Here is a 12,974-nt window from a genome sequence, read left to right on the forward strand (position 1 = left end):
AACTTTCAATCTCTCAATCTCTCACAAGGATGGCATCTCCGCAGAAGGTACAACCATGCTCTAACACCATGGAAAAATATGAGGAGGAAGAGGAAAAGAGTGGGAGCTAAGGAGAGAGGGCACATCTAGAGAGTATACCACAAATGACTAATGTGCACTATATTAATTGAAAATAATCAATATATGCATACCCCTTTAGGATTAGGGTTAGGGTTTCCAACCCTTGTGCTTTTTTAGCACTCTTTGTGTTAGTGCTACGCACATATGATCACATGATGTTGACATGAATCCTCAAAAGACATGGATGGCAATGTTAATATGAGATTGGGTCCTTACCATGGACCTCATATTTCTCACTTATCATGAGAAGAGCAAATGTATGACGATAGACTCAATGATATGTTCAATGATTGGTCTATCGATGATGTCGATGCCAATAAAAACAATAATGCAGATGACATTGCAAAGTTGAAGAATGAAGCTACAACTCCAATTTAGAAAGTGCAATTGTTATTAAGATTTTCAACAAGCCTTCTAATCATGAATGTACAAGCATGATTCATATAAAGCAACACCTCTGTGTCAGCACTCTTAAGTAATTCAAAAGCTAATTAATCCATGTTTCTTTCTTAAGAAATAAGGGAATATGATTTTATGTCTTTCACTTCTTTGTTTTTCTCTATCTTGTAGGTTACTACATGCCAAATATTTCCACAAAAAAATACTCTTACTACATCAAGGGTAGAGGAAATTTCACTAATGGCTTAATTAGGAATGGAATATAAAAGCTATCATGCATGCCCCAATGATTGAATTTTATACAAATAAAATTTCAAGAACAATACAACTTGTCCCAAATGTGTAGAATCACGCTACAAAAAGTGATAGCAATGGTCCAAGTAAGGTCTTGAGACACATTCCAATCATACCATGATTATAACACATATTTCGATGGAAAGTTGGGCTGGCATGCAAAGAATTGGAAGGATGCCACGTATTCTAGTTGATTATGAGACATTTCAACATATTGAAAGAACAGGAACCTCTGGCTCTCATATCTCAACTCGCTACGCTGATCACCGATATCCTTGCAGGGAAAAACAGGACTGCAGGATCTAAAATCAACAAAGGTACTCTCCATCCTAGAGTCCCAAACACTCCAGATCTTGTCAATGGTTTTAGAACATGCTTAAATTTAATGCCTGATGAATTTTATATTCTGACTGTTCAGTGAGAAACGATGAGCAAGCAAGACTTCAACAAGCTTTAAGAATCCTGTCAGAAGCCGAGAAGCAGCTCCGTTCTTGCAGTGATAGAACCACGTGGTTAACAGCAGCTTTCCTTCAGTTTGCTCCAAGTGATAATTGCGCATCTCTGGGTACAAGTGTAACTTAAAGTCCTCTTACCTTTCTTGACACAAGTGAAAAGGAGACATTGGAATTGGACTGTCCTGGTACGAGGCAGTCCTGGGAGAGTGAAAAGAAGTGGAGCTCCCATTCTCAACTACAGCTGGAGTATGTCCCAGTCTCTAATCAAGGAACAAAGAGGTGGGAAGGGGAAGCAATGCGTAAGCAGATAGATATCCACAAGCACCACTTCTCTGGCCCTTTTTCAGACAATAAAATTCATCCTTGTGAACATTCTCCTCAGGCAGGGACTGTTGTCAAAGGTGTAAAACCTGGTCCAAGTCGAAATCAATCACAAGTCATACCACTTACATATTCTTGCCGCATGACTGAAGTAGATGACAGGGAGGTCAGCACTATGAGTCCATGCAAAATGGACACCATTTGGGGAAAGGTCTTGGAAGGTAGTCACTCAAATGTGCTCAAGCAGCTTTTGCGTGGGGAGGGTAAACTGCTCTCACTTTCAGTTACTGAAGGTAGGCTTCTGCTCATGGTCATCCTGTATTCCCGTTCTGTCATTAATTATATTTCTGCCACAGCTGAATTTTTTAGTTTATATTTTTGGGTAATGACATGGAAGTTTAATACTACTTCAAATCCTCATTCCAAGTCTTGCCAAATGCTCTACAATTGGCCTGGCCTATTCTAGGTTTCTTATAATTTGCTAACCCAGCTTTTGATGCGTACAGGTTTCGCAGTTGCCCACCTAGAATTCCATCATCCTGAGCATAGGGACATGCCAGAGAGAGCAAAAGCAGACATTGCAAATGCATTTCAAGTGGCACTTGGCTGTCCAATAAAGGTGGAGATCAGCTTATCATCTTTGCAAGAGGAAGATAATTTTGCTCGTAGGGGAGATGCCCCATCTGCATTAAAGCATACAGAGTATCGCAGTAGGCATAAGAGAATGGCATCATTACCAAAGGAAGATGCTAAATCTCAGCTTATAAGCTATGAGAATGCTTCCTGGCAAGATCAAAGGAGAATTCGAAGCAGTTCATTCAAAAAATTGTCTAGTTCTTTTAAAAATACAGAGAGTAGCACTTCTAACAGGAGAAGTACAGATCTTTCAAACAGAGACCATGATGGCAGCACCCTGAACAGTGGTAAGTCAGAAGAAGGTGGAGGTCAAATGATAACGTCGAAGCATCAAGCTTTGGAAGGAGGAGAGAAAAAAAGAAATGCATGTAAACATCATGAAGTGCAAAAGGGGCAAACTCATTCACGGGGATGGAGCTCAGATGGGCTTGTTTCGCAGCAATACGAAAATAATATCAGTTATGATTATCTCCATGATATGAAGAGAAAAGAAGAGAGGAATTCGACTGATGAAGCAAGATCTACTCCGTCTCTCCAGGCTTATGACAATATCAATGACATTGATAAAGAGAGCTCGTGAGTACCTGTCCTGAATCGTGAAGATACACATTCTTGATAATTTCTAACTTAGGCATCCTTGCAATGTCTTTTGTTATAACCCTCCAACACTACTTGTGCTTCCATTAGCAGAAAATACACAGTATTTGATCTTGAATATCAGGATTCGAATAATCCAATTCTTACCCCCATGACAAGTTCCAATGATGGGTATGATTTTGATGAGATACCACTTCCTAGTAATACTATCAAGGAATTTTGGAGCAAATATCCTGATATGAAAACTCGAGGTGGATGGACCTTGGACAACTTTCTTACCAACCTTCGTCGGCATCAAATTAGTGAAGGTTGGATAAACAAGCTGGATCCACAACCTGATTGGCACCTGTTGAGAGTTCACGCTCAACATCATGTGATCATGTGTGCATAGCACCATCACGTGATCATATGTGCATAGCACTAACCTTATAGAGTGCTATAAAGGAAAGGGTTAGATTGCTTAACCCTAACCCTAAAAGGGTTTGTATATATTCTATTTTTTCAACTAAATCTAGTGTACAGTTAGTCATTTGTGGTGTGCTCTCTAGCTGTGCCCTCTCTCCTCATCTCCACTCTTCTCCTCTCCTCTCTTCATATTTTGTCATGGTATCAGAGCTCCCTTGCCTTCCGCTGAGACATTGTGATTCTTGAGAGTGCGAGAGAGATTATGAGATTGAGAGTTCTCTTGAGTGTTCTCCATGAGAGTCCACTTCCGGTGAGAGATCTTCATCCATTCTTTGAGAGGAATTTTTCGTTCATTCTAAGATAAATTTCCGTTCATTGATAGAGATTTCCGTCTATATGAGATTGAGTGATTCCTTGTATTGTTCTTAGATTGCAGTTGAGAGAAAGAGATCTCTTTGAAAGAAGTTCAGAAAAGAGAGAGTTCTTTGAGTGCTTCTGAAGAGATTCAATAAGAGAGGGATGTTTCTGATTCCGAATATGTGAGATAGAGAGCTTCTTGAAGAAACTTGAACGAAATATCCACGGGCGGCTACTCCGACTCTCGGCTGCCATAGCAATGAGAAGCAGTGCCCAGAAGCGACCCTTGCAATCGCCATCTACCTCCAAATGCTATGCTAGCAACAACTGCTCCATCCACATGGGCTGCAGCGACCTCTTGCAAACGGGCTATCCACTTACGGCCGTGACCTTCTACGACTGGAATACCACCTATGGCTCTCCATCTTGTAAACAGGCTATCTTAGATGCTCCAAGAGCCTCCAATCGACAATAGTGACTCCATCAGCAATCTGAGAAGGGCTCTACACTGCAATAGCTGACTACCCGACTACATTTGCAGGCTGCCTCCTAGCAAGGCGATGCCCGTGACCTTGCTCATGCAATCGCAGTTGGCTTGTAGGCACTTCCATCCTACAATGAGACGGTGAGTTCTCCACTTCTGCAACTACTCCAACTCAAGTCCACGCCTATAACGAGCAACAACAAATGATCGGTGACTCCTACGCGGCTTACTCGACTGCCTCTAGCATAGTCTCTATTCTTCAAGGCCAGCCCACTGATGGCTCCTTAGCACAACACCTGCAAGCAGCGGCTTCCTCGTCCATCCACGAAGCCACAACCCTCCTACAAAAGCGAGGTAAGCAAGCAGAGCGCCATCGACCAGCAGCTCCATAGCCAAGCTCTCCAATACGCCTTGCATCCACCAACTCACCACCGATCGATGGCCTCTCCAAACGGGACTGCATAGCCGCCTTCTCTTCACTGTTCTCGAAGCTCCTGCTGCACGCCTCAGACGGCTTCACAACCAGCTCCAAGGACCCCTAACAGCCCATAGTGCTCCTCCAGCAACCGCGGCTCCTGAGGCGCAGCCCAAGCTCTTTCCACGCCCGCGGACCGACTCCATCGACGGAATCTTTAAAGATTCTGGAGCATCTCCAAAGATTCTGGCTACCCACGCCCTGACACGTGGAGGATAAGGCATACACCCATTTACGACACGTGGCAACCCTATCCGAGGGTAACCACTCAACTCAAGAGTGGTCAACGATTTGACATGTGGCAGATTATCTGCCACATCAGCAGGCCACGTCATCCTGTCACGTCAGCACCGGCAGCCACGTCATCTGTCACGTCATCGACTGCCACGTCATCATCGACTGCCACGTCATCAACGTCACTTGTGCCACGTCATCAAGGACACATCATCAGTGCCATGTCAGCATTGCCACGTCACCTTGCTGACATCATCTGTGCCACCTCAGCACTGACCCCTGCAGGCACAGTCCGTTGCCAGGCACACTGTGCACACACTGCATGTGCACACTCCTGCCACCTCAGCACAGAGCTTCACTGGCACACCTCTTGCTAAGCACAGTGCCACATCATCACTGCATGTGACTCACAGTGACACATCATCATTGAGCACATTTGCACTCCTTTTGCCCCTCCACCTAGATCAAGTCATATCTCTTGATCCAAGAAGAATTTGAGGGCGCTCCAAAAAGAAAAGTGGCTCGGTTTTTCGTGCTCTACACGCTCGTCACATCACGCGCACATTTTGGCGCAAGTTACACTCACATTTGAGCCTCGCCGACAAAACCACTTCCTTCACGCACATTTGCCTCTACATCGACGCATCTGACCCAGCACTTATAAAGAACAAAAGAAAAGGAATTATTTGTTGTTCTTTCATCGATCGACGGTTGGTTTAGATCTAGATCAGAGTAGACTAGATCGCCATAGAGGGGACGCTTTGAATTCCCTAAGTTGCCAATCTAAGCCATGCCCGAAATTCCCGACTAGTACCTACTCGGACAGTCCATACGCTCACATCCGATTTCACATCATTACATTATCTGAAACCTTACGTTCATCAGTTCAGTGAGCAGACTTTAGAGTTCAGAGGCATTGCAGATTGATTCAGTGGGCAGATATCACTTGATTTCACACACACATCATTTCAACCTTGTAAAACCTCTTGGCTATTCCCGGCATCATTGCCACAAGCCTTGTAACATAGATCAGATCTTATATACTGCAGTTCTATCTTCATCGACGGTACACAGATTTCACTTAGCATCTTCAGTGTATTTGCAGTTGATTCATACATAGTTTTTCAGGACACTTTTTTGAGTACAGTGTTTGCACCATGTCGACTAGCAACCTCAATCTGGAGGCATCTGCTAAGTTAGACAACTCCAATTACGGTACATGGAAATACCGAATGGAGACCATTCTTGTGCTTCAGGACAAATGGGAGTATGTCGATGGATCTATACCTAGACCATTGGCCGATCCAGCCACCAGTAGCTCTACTCCATCTGTTGTCACAGCACCAGCAACGGAATCTACATCAGGATCTACATCTACACAAACAGTTTCCGCACCATTAGCAGATCCTACCATTGCCCGAGCTCAAGCAGAATGGGATAAGAAAGACAAGTATGCCTATCACCTGATCAAGCAGAATGTGCAAGATGTCATGCTAGGACAGCTCAACACAGTCAAGACATCAAAAGAAGCATGGGATATGTTCGCAGCTCTCTACGAGTCCAAGAACACATCCAGGATTCTCACCCTGAGAAACCAGATCAACCAGAGTTTCCGCAACAACAATGAAACCGGTCATGCTTATGTACTCCGCATCAAAGACTACAACAATCAACTTGCAGCAGCAGGAGAGACTATGAATCCCGCAGAAATGGTTCAAGTAATCCTGAATGGACTAGGAGAAGGATATGAGAATCTAGTCCAGAGTATTGCCATCCAACGGCAAATTCCAACACTGGAAGAACTTCAATCAATTCTACTTGGTGAAGAACTCAAGACTCAGGCCATTCAAGCACGTAAAGGTCATTCTAATGATCAGGCATTCACAGCTTCAGACAGAAGCAGAGGCAAAGGCAGAAACAGAGGTAGATCATATCAGAAAAGTGGTCATCATCAACAAAATCAAAGTCAAAATCAGCATCAGCATCAGCATCATCCTTAGAAACATCAGAATCAACAAAGAGGAAATCATTCCAACCGAGGAAGATTTCAAGGACGAGGAAATGCATGCACTCGTGGCTCAGTTAGTATGCCACCTTAGTTAGCTGAGTTTGGTTTGAGACCCACATATAGGATTCTTCTATTTCTTTGTACTAGAGTTCTTTTGGTTTTCACAATTAAGAAGAGGAAAACTGTTTTCAGCCTCCACCTTTGTGTGTATTCCCCCATTGTGTATGTGAGAAAGCTGCAAGTGAGACTCCTTCCTTCTCTCCCACTATCTTCACATGGTATCAGAGCCTGGTTCGTGGTAAGGAGCTCAAGAAAGCAAACCAAGTTCATAGTGTCCTGGTAAGAGGACCAGTGTTGCTTTCCTTTTTCGAGTTTGGGAGCAAATCTCTGCAGGTAGCACAGTCAAAAAGTGCAAGAGTGCATTATCTCAGATTGAGACGCCCATTTTGGAGGCGGAAGTTCTCCGCAAGCACTGAGAAAAAGACCCTGTTTTTGCTGTGCGATCACTGCTCTGCAGGTCGGTGAAAAGTTATCGCAGAAATTGCATCGTATGCTTGTGCACATAGATATTGGGAGTTGCAGAATCATCCTTATTACCTATTGATGCAAAATCGTCACTAGGAAGTGACTGTGTGGTCAAATACCACTTTTGTCAGTTTTGCAGATTTGCCCTTGTGAGGCAATAGCTGTGTTTTTTGCAGTGATAGAATATTTTACAGTATTCTGTAATGGCGTCTGATTCTCTTTCACAGATTGTCACTGAAAAGCTTGACAAGAATAACTTCTAAGCATGGAAGCTTAGAATGACAAATTTCCTTATAGGAAAAGGCTATTGGGAGTTCATTATAGGAAATGAAGAAGAACCAGTTCTTCCTAATGTTCCCTATCAATAGAATATGCACGCATTTCAAGGATGGCATGAGAGAGCCATAAAAGTTATGTACTGGCTGTCTATCACTATTTCAGATTCTATGATTATGCATATTCAGGATGCAAGTACGCCAAAGTAGGCATGGGATACTTTCGTAAAAATGTACAACACAAATATGCAAGCTAAGAAAATGCAGCTCAAGCAGGAGTTGTGCAGAGAGAAAATATGAGCATCAATGACTACCACATGAAGGTGAAGAAAATTGTAGATGCACTTGCTTCCATTGGATCGCCAGTGGAAGATGATGATTTAGTTTCTGTGACCTCGAATGGTCTAGGAAAGGATTATGCACAGTTCTAGATATCCATTGCCGTCCGTGAAAAATTTTCTGATTTTGAGGAGTTGATTGCTCTTCTAATTTCTGAAGAGCAGAGAAATGGTGGTGTATCTTCTTCAAGAGGAACTTCAAAAGAAACTGTCTTCTACTCAAATGCTAGAAGAGGTAGAGGTAGAGGTAGAGGTAGAGTAGGCCGATCTGGAGGCCGTGGTAGAAATCAGAATATGCAGCAAACTCAAGAAAACCAGTCCTATGGAGGAGGACATGGTATCTCTAGAGGCAGGGGGAGCCAAAGAGGTCGTGGTGGATGGCAAAGAGAGTAAAATGCAAACAGTAATGTTGAATGCTACTATTGTGGTAAAATGGGTCATATGGTTAAAGATTGCTATAAAAAGCAAAATGACATCATGAATGAAAAATTGCAGCAAGGGAATTATGCATCTTCTACTAGACAGGATGATGACAGAAATGAGCATCTGTATAGATGCAGCACATGACTAATTCTGTGACAAGTGTAGAAGAAAGCAATGATGTATGGTATGTTGACTCAGGTGCATCAAACCACATGACAGGTCATGCAGAATAGATGCAGGATGCAAGAAAAATGGAAAGACCAGGATTTGTGGAGACTGGTGATGATACTGCATATCCTATTGTGCAGATCGGTAAAATTCCTTTGTCTATGTAGGATGGGAAAAAGAAATACCTGTCTGATGTATTTCATGTCTCGAATATCACCAAGAACCTGGTTTCTATTGGTCAAATGGTTAAGCAGGGCTTGCAAGTCAGATTTAATCCTCATGGATGCTTTGTTGAGGATATGAAAAATAACGGTCGCTTGATAGCAAAAGGAAAGAAGAAGGGCAAGATGTTTACGTTAGATGCGGACATGCCTGAATTGAGTGCAGTAATGTTTGCACATGGGACCAGTGTAGTTGTAAATATTGATATCTGGCATAAACGCATTGGTCATGTTAATATACAGCGACTTAAATCAATGCAGGCCCAAAATATTATTGTAGGATTGCCTAAATTCAAGGTTGCAGAAATGCATAAGCTATGTGAAGCCTGTCAATTTGGAAAACAGGCAAGGAAACCATTTCCTAGACATGTTCAAGAGAGTAAAAAGCCATTGGAATTAATCCACTCTAATGTGTGGACTACTAAAGCTGCATCTATTGGAGGCTGTCATTATTTTGTCACTTTTATTGATGACTATAGCAGAAAAGTTTGGGTGTATTTTATGAAAAAGAAAAGTGAAGTGTTTGGGCATTTCAAAGCTTTTAAAGCTATGGTTGAAAAAGAAACATGCTTGCAAATAAAATACCTAAGGTCAGATGGAGGGGGAGAGTACCTCTCAAATGAGTTTGAAGGTTCTTATAGGAGCATGGCATAAAGCAGCAATATTCATGCAGTCACACCCCACAGCAAAATGGACTTGCAGAAAGGAAAAACAGGCATATTGGAGAGGTATCTCGGGCCATGCTAAATGAAAAGGACTTACCAAATTATTATTGGGCTGAAGTAGTTGCTACAGCAGTTTACATAATGAACAGAACTCCCACTGCAGCAATACATGGCATGACGCTAGTAGGAAACCGGATATTTCTCATTTGAAAATTTTTTGTTGCATTGCCTATGTTCATGTGCCAGATGAGTTGAGGTCCAAGTTGGATCCACAAGCTAAGAAGTGCATCTTTATTGGTTATTCTCTACAGCAGAAATAGTATAGATGCTATAACCCTTCTACTAGTAAGTTTACAGTGAGTAGACATGTTGTTTTTTATGAGATGAGCAGCTGGTATAAACCAATAAATGTGATTGATGATGTAGATGCATAAAATGGTAATGCTGCACAGAATTCACAGCAGCAATCACAAAATATTAGTGGACCTGCAGTGTCCTCTAGTAGTGGTTCACATACTTTGCCATGGACAGGCAGATTGAGATCAGGAGAATCTCTTCAAAGCAATGCAAATAGTGGTATGCAGGTATAATGAAAAGGAAAAGAGAAGATAGATCAACCCATGTTTGATGTGAATGTAGGTCACTCTTATGTGGATGGTGAATCCACTAGCACAGAACAGAGCATTGATGATGAATTGGGTACTCCTATTGTTACACTTGGAGTAACGAAGACCAGGGATGTTTTAGAGCACCTGGGAGTGAGCCTATTTTGCACAGGTCTACCAGAGCTAGGTATCCTATGGATAGGCTGAAATATGATGGATTTATAGCCACTCACTATGTTTATGTGGTCAAAGTGATACAGGGACTAGAATCCACTTCTTTTGAGCAAGCCATGGGAACTTTGCCTAAACACAAGAATGCAATTGGCTGTAAGTGGGTTTATAAGGTGAAGCACAATGCAGATGGTTCTCTGAATAGATACAAGGCAAGATTAGTTGTCAAGGGGTATGCACAGACATATGGCATTGATTATGAAGAAACATTCAGTCCGATTGCAAGGATCGTAACTCTAAGAGTAGTCATGCTATGGCTACATCAAAGGGATGGTCTTTATATCAGATGGATGTAAAGAATGCCTTCTTGCATGGTGATTTGCAAGAAGAGGTCTTTATGGAGCAACCACCAGGTTATGTTCATGCTGTTCATCCTGAGTTTATTTGCAGGTTGAAGAAAGCCTTGTATGGCTTAAAGCAAGCACCTAGAACATGGTCTGACAAGATAGGACAGTATCTTGTCACTATTGGCTTTCAGAATTTCAAGGTAGATTTCTCACTTTATGTGAGAAAAACAGAGAAAGGTATTATGTTGCTTGTCATTTATGTTGATGATTTGATCATCACAGGTGATAGTGATGAAGATATCCTTCATGTGAAAATGCTATTGAAGCAGAAGTTAGAGATGAAGGATTAAGGCTCAACCTCAACTCCAGCCTGCAGCACACCCCAACGTAGAAACCTCTGCATTGAGCAATTCCTACAACGCCAGTCGCGCAGCATCACACCTCTCCAGTCAACGTACTAACAACAATGCATCGCTCAAAGCTCTAGCCTTAGCAGTAGTAGCAAGCCTAAATGACGCTCCTATGATCGGATCTCCGAGTCTCCAAACACTTCACAAGCAAGCCCAAGCCTACGGTCGTCAACGATCTCCAGCAAGTATCTACGAAGCAATGCCTCCATCAACGAGGCAATGAAGTTCCCAAATGATGTCTTCTCCAACCACTCCTACTCACGGCTCTACAACAGTGTCCTGCAACACACGCTCATGGGTGCCTCAACAGCCTGGGCTCCCTCGATGGCTCCATTGAACTCTCTCCTTAGGCTCTTCTCCTCAAGCTCCCCGTAGATCGAACGCCATGAGCTCTGATACCAGTTGTGGGAGAGGAGAGCACACACAAAGGGATAAGGAGACACCAAAAGTGGTGGAGCAAAAGCTACTCCAACTTATTCCTCTATCATATATATATGAGTATACATGGGCACTGTACAAGTGGGTGGGCACACTGCCCTTTACCCCAACAATTACAAGTACAGTAATCATTGTCACTTATCTTTATCTCCCTCTCATTTTTGCACCTTTCATAGTCCAATATACATCTTAGCTTTCTATTTTGATAAATCAGACACCACAATAGGAGGATCCTTACTCTTGTGGATGGAGGACTCTAATAAGTGCAAAATCTATGATGGACACATACTTTTTAGAGATACAGCCTGAATTTGTAAGTACTTCTATTGCATACTATTTAAGAAGTTCTAAATTCAATGCATTGATACAAAAAACGTTGAAAACATTATTTGTTTTTATTTCAAATGAAAGAGGATAGTTTTGGCTCTGAATATGTACATAGATTCAGAGTAAAGACAATTTTGAAGCTGCTAGAGGTCTCTTCCCATTGTCCACCACCAGATCAAACAATACATATAGGAGAGGGCTCAAAATGCCCTGATGATCTCTGGGTTGAACAAGAGGCTCAAAATGTCCCTGTCACTAGCAATCTAGAAGATATTCTAGAAGGTGTTGGTGTTGATGAGATGCTCGAACAATTCTCGAAGGATGTGGAAGGAGAAATTGCACTTGATCCTTTCCAGGCAGAGCTACCACCAAATCCCGAGCCTATGCATGAGGAGACAGGGACATCAAAGTAGCCTGAGAGCTCAAGCCCATGGACGAGGAGGTAGGGACACCAAAGGAGCATGAGGAGTCGATGCACAAGGAGGTAGTACTGATGGAGGATGTAGAACAGTAGAATGTACATCAGTAGGATCTACAATAGTAGCAACCTGAGCAGCATGTGGAAGATTCTCAGGAGTCTCCAACCACTGTAAAAAAGTCAAGAGAGAGATTCTAAGCAACAATAGGAAAACACATGATACTTGTAATCATTTTGTATTAATACATCAAATGTCAACATCTTTTTTTTGTATTGCCACATGCTTGTAACAACATAAAGTACTATTTTCTTTTTCATATTTTTGCCTTTTTTGTTGGAATTTCTATGTTATGTTGGCCTTCTCCTCATTGGTTGAGAGACATTTTTCCTAAACCCTAAAAGGCCCCAAAATGAGCTCCCTTTTTTCCTGATGACCCCACAACATAAAGTTTGTCAGTTGCAAGAGACTTACAATTTTAGAAGATTTATTTAAGGTGCAATAAGTGAGGAATGTTCTACTAAGAGATTGAATGACTTGAGTTTTTGACATCAACTTCTTATAAAGAAAAAATTAGATCCAAGAACAAATGTATATGGTAAGTAGAATTCTTCTTCTCTAGATTGGGTGCCCATATATGACTTACAATTTTTGTCCTTCAAGTGAAGAACCCATCCGCCAGACAATGCTCCCACTAGATGACAAGTTGGAGAAAGTGGATGAAAGATTGGGCAAAGCAATGAGCACAACAAATCCACCAGCTCATGTCATCTTCTAGGAACCATTGAAGTAGTAAAGATAAGGAGGGTCTATGCACGATGGGGTGTAGCCAATCGTGGAACACACATGGCACTCTAGGC

At 42.2% G+C, this 12,974-nt stretch overlaps 1 pseudogene across 1 annotated transcript; it reads left to right on the forward strand.

Annotated features, from left to right (window-relative positions):
- The first annotated feature begins 1,009 nt into the window (after positions 1-1,009).
- On the forward strand, positions 1,010-12,111 carry LOC147885889 (uncharacterized; annotated as a pseudogene). Its single transcript, XR_015543409.1, has 4 exons — positions 1,010-1,130; positions 1,232-1,882; positions 2,096-2,801; positions 11,814-12,111. The product of XR_015543409.1 is annotated as an uncharacterized LOC147885889 (transcript).
- Positions 12,112-12,974: the final 863 nt, after the last annotated feature.

This window comes from Dipteris shenzhenensis, chromosome 25, assembly GCF_047967505.1.
Source record: "Dipteris shenzhenensis isolate YYH24624 ecotype China chromosome 25, Dip_SZ_1.0, whole genome shotgun sequence".
NCBI lineage: Eukaryota > Viridiplantae > Streptophyta > Polypodiopsida > Gleicheniales > Dipteridaceae > Dipteris > Dipteris shenzhenensis.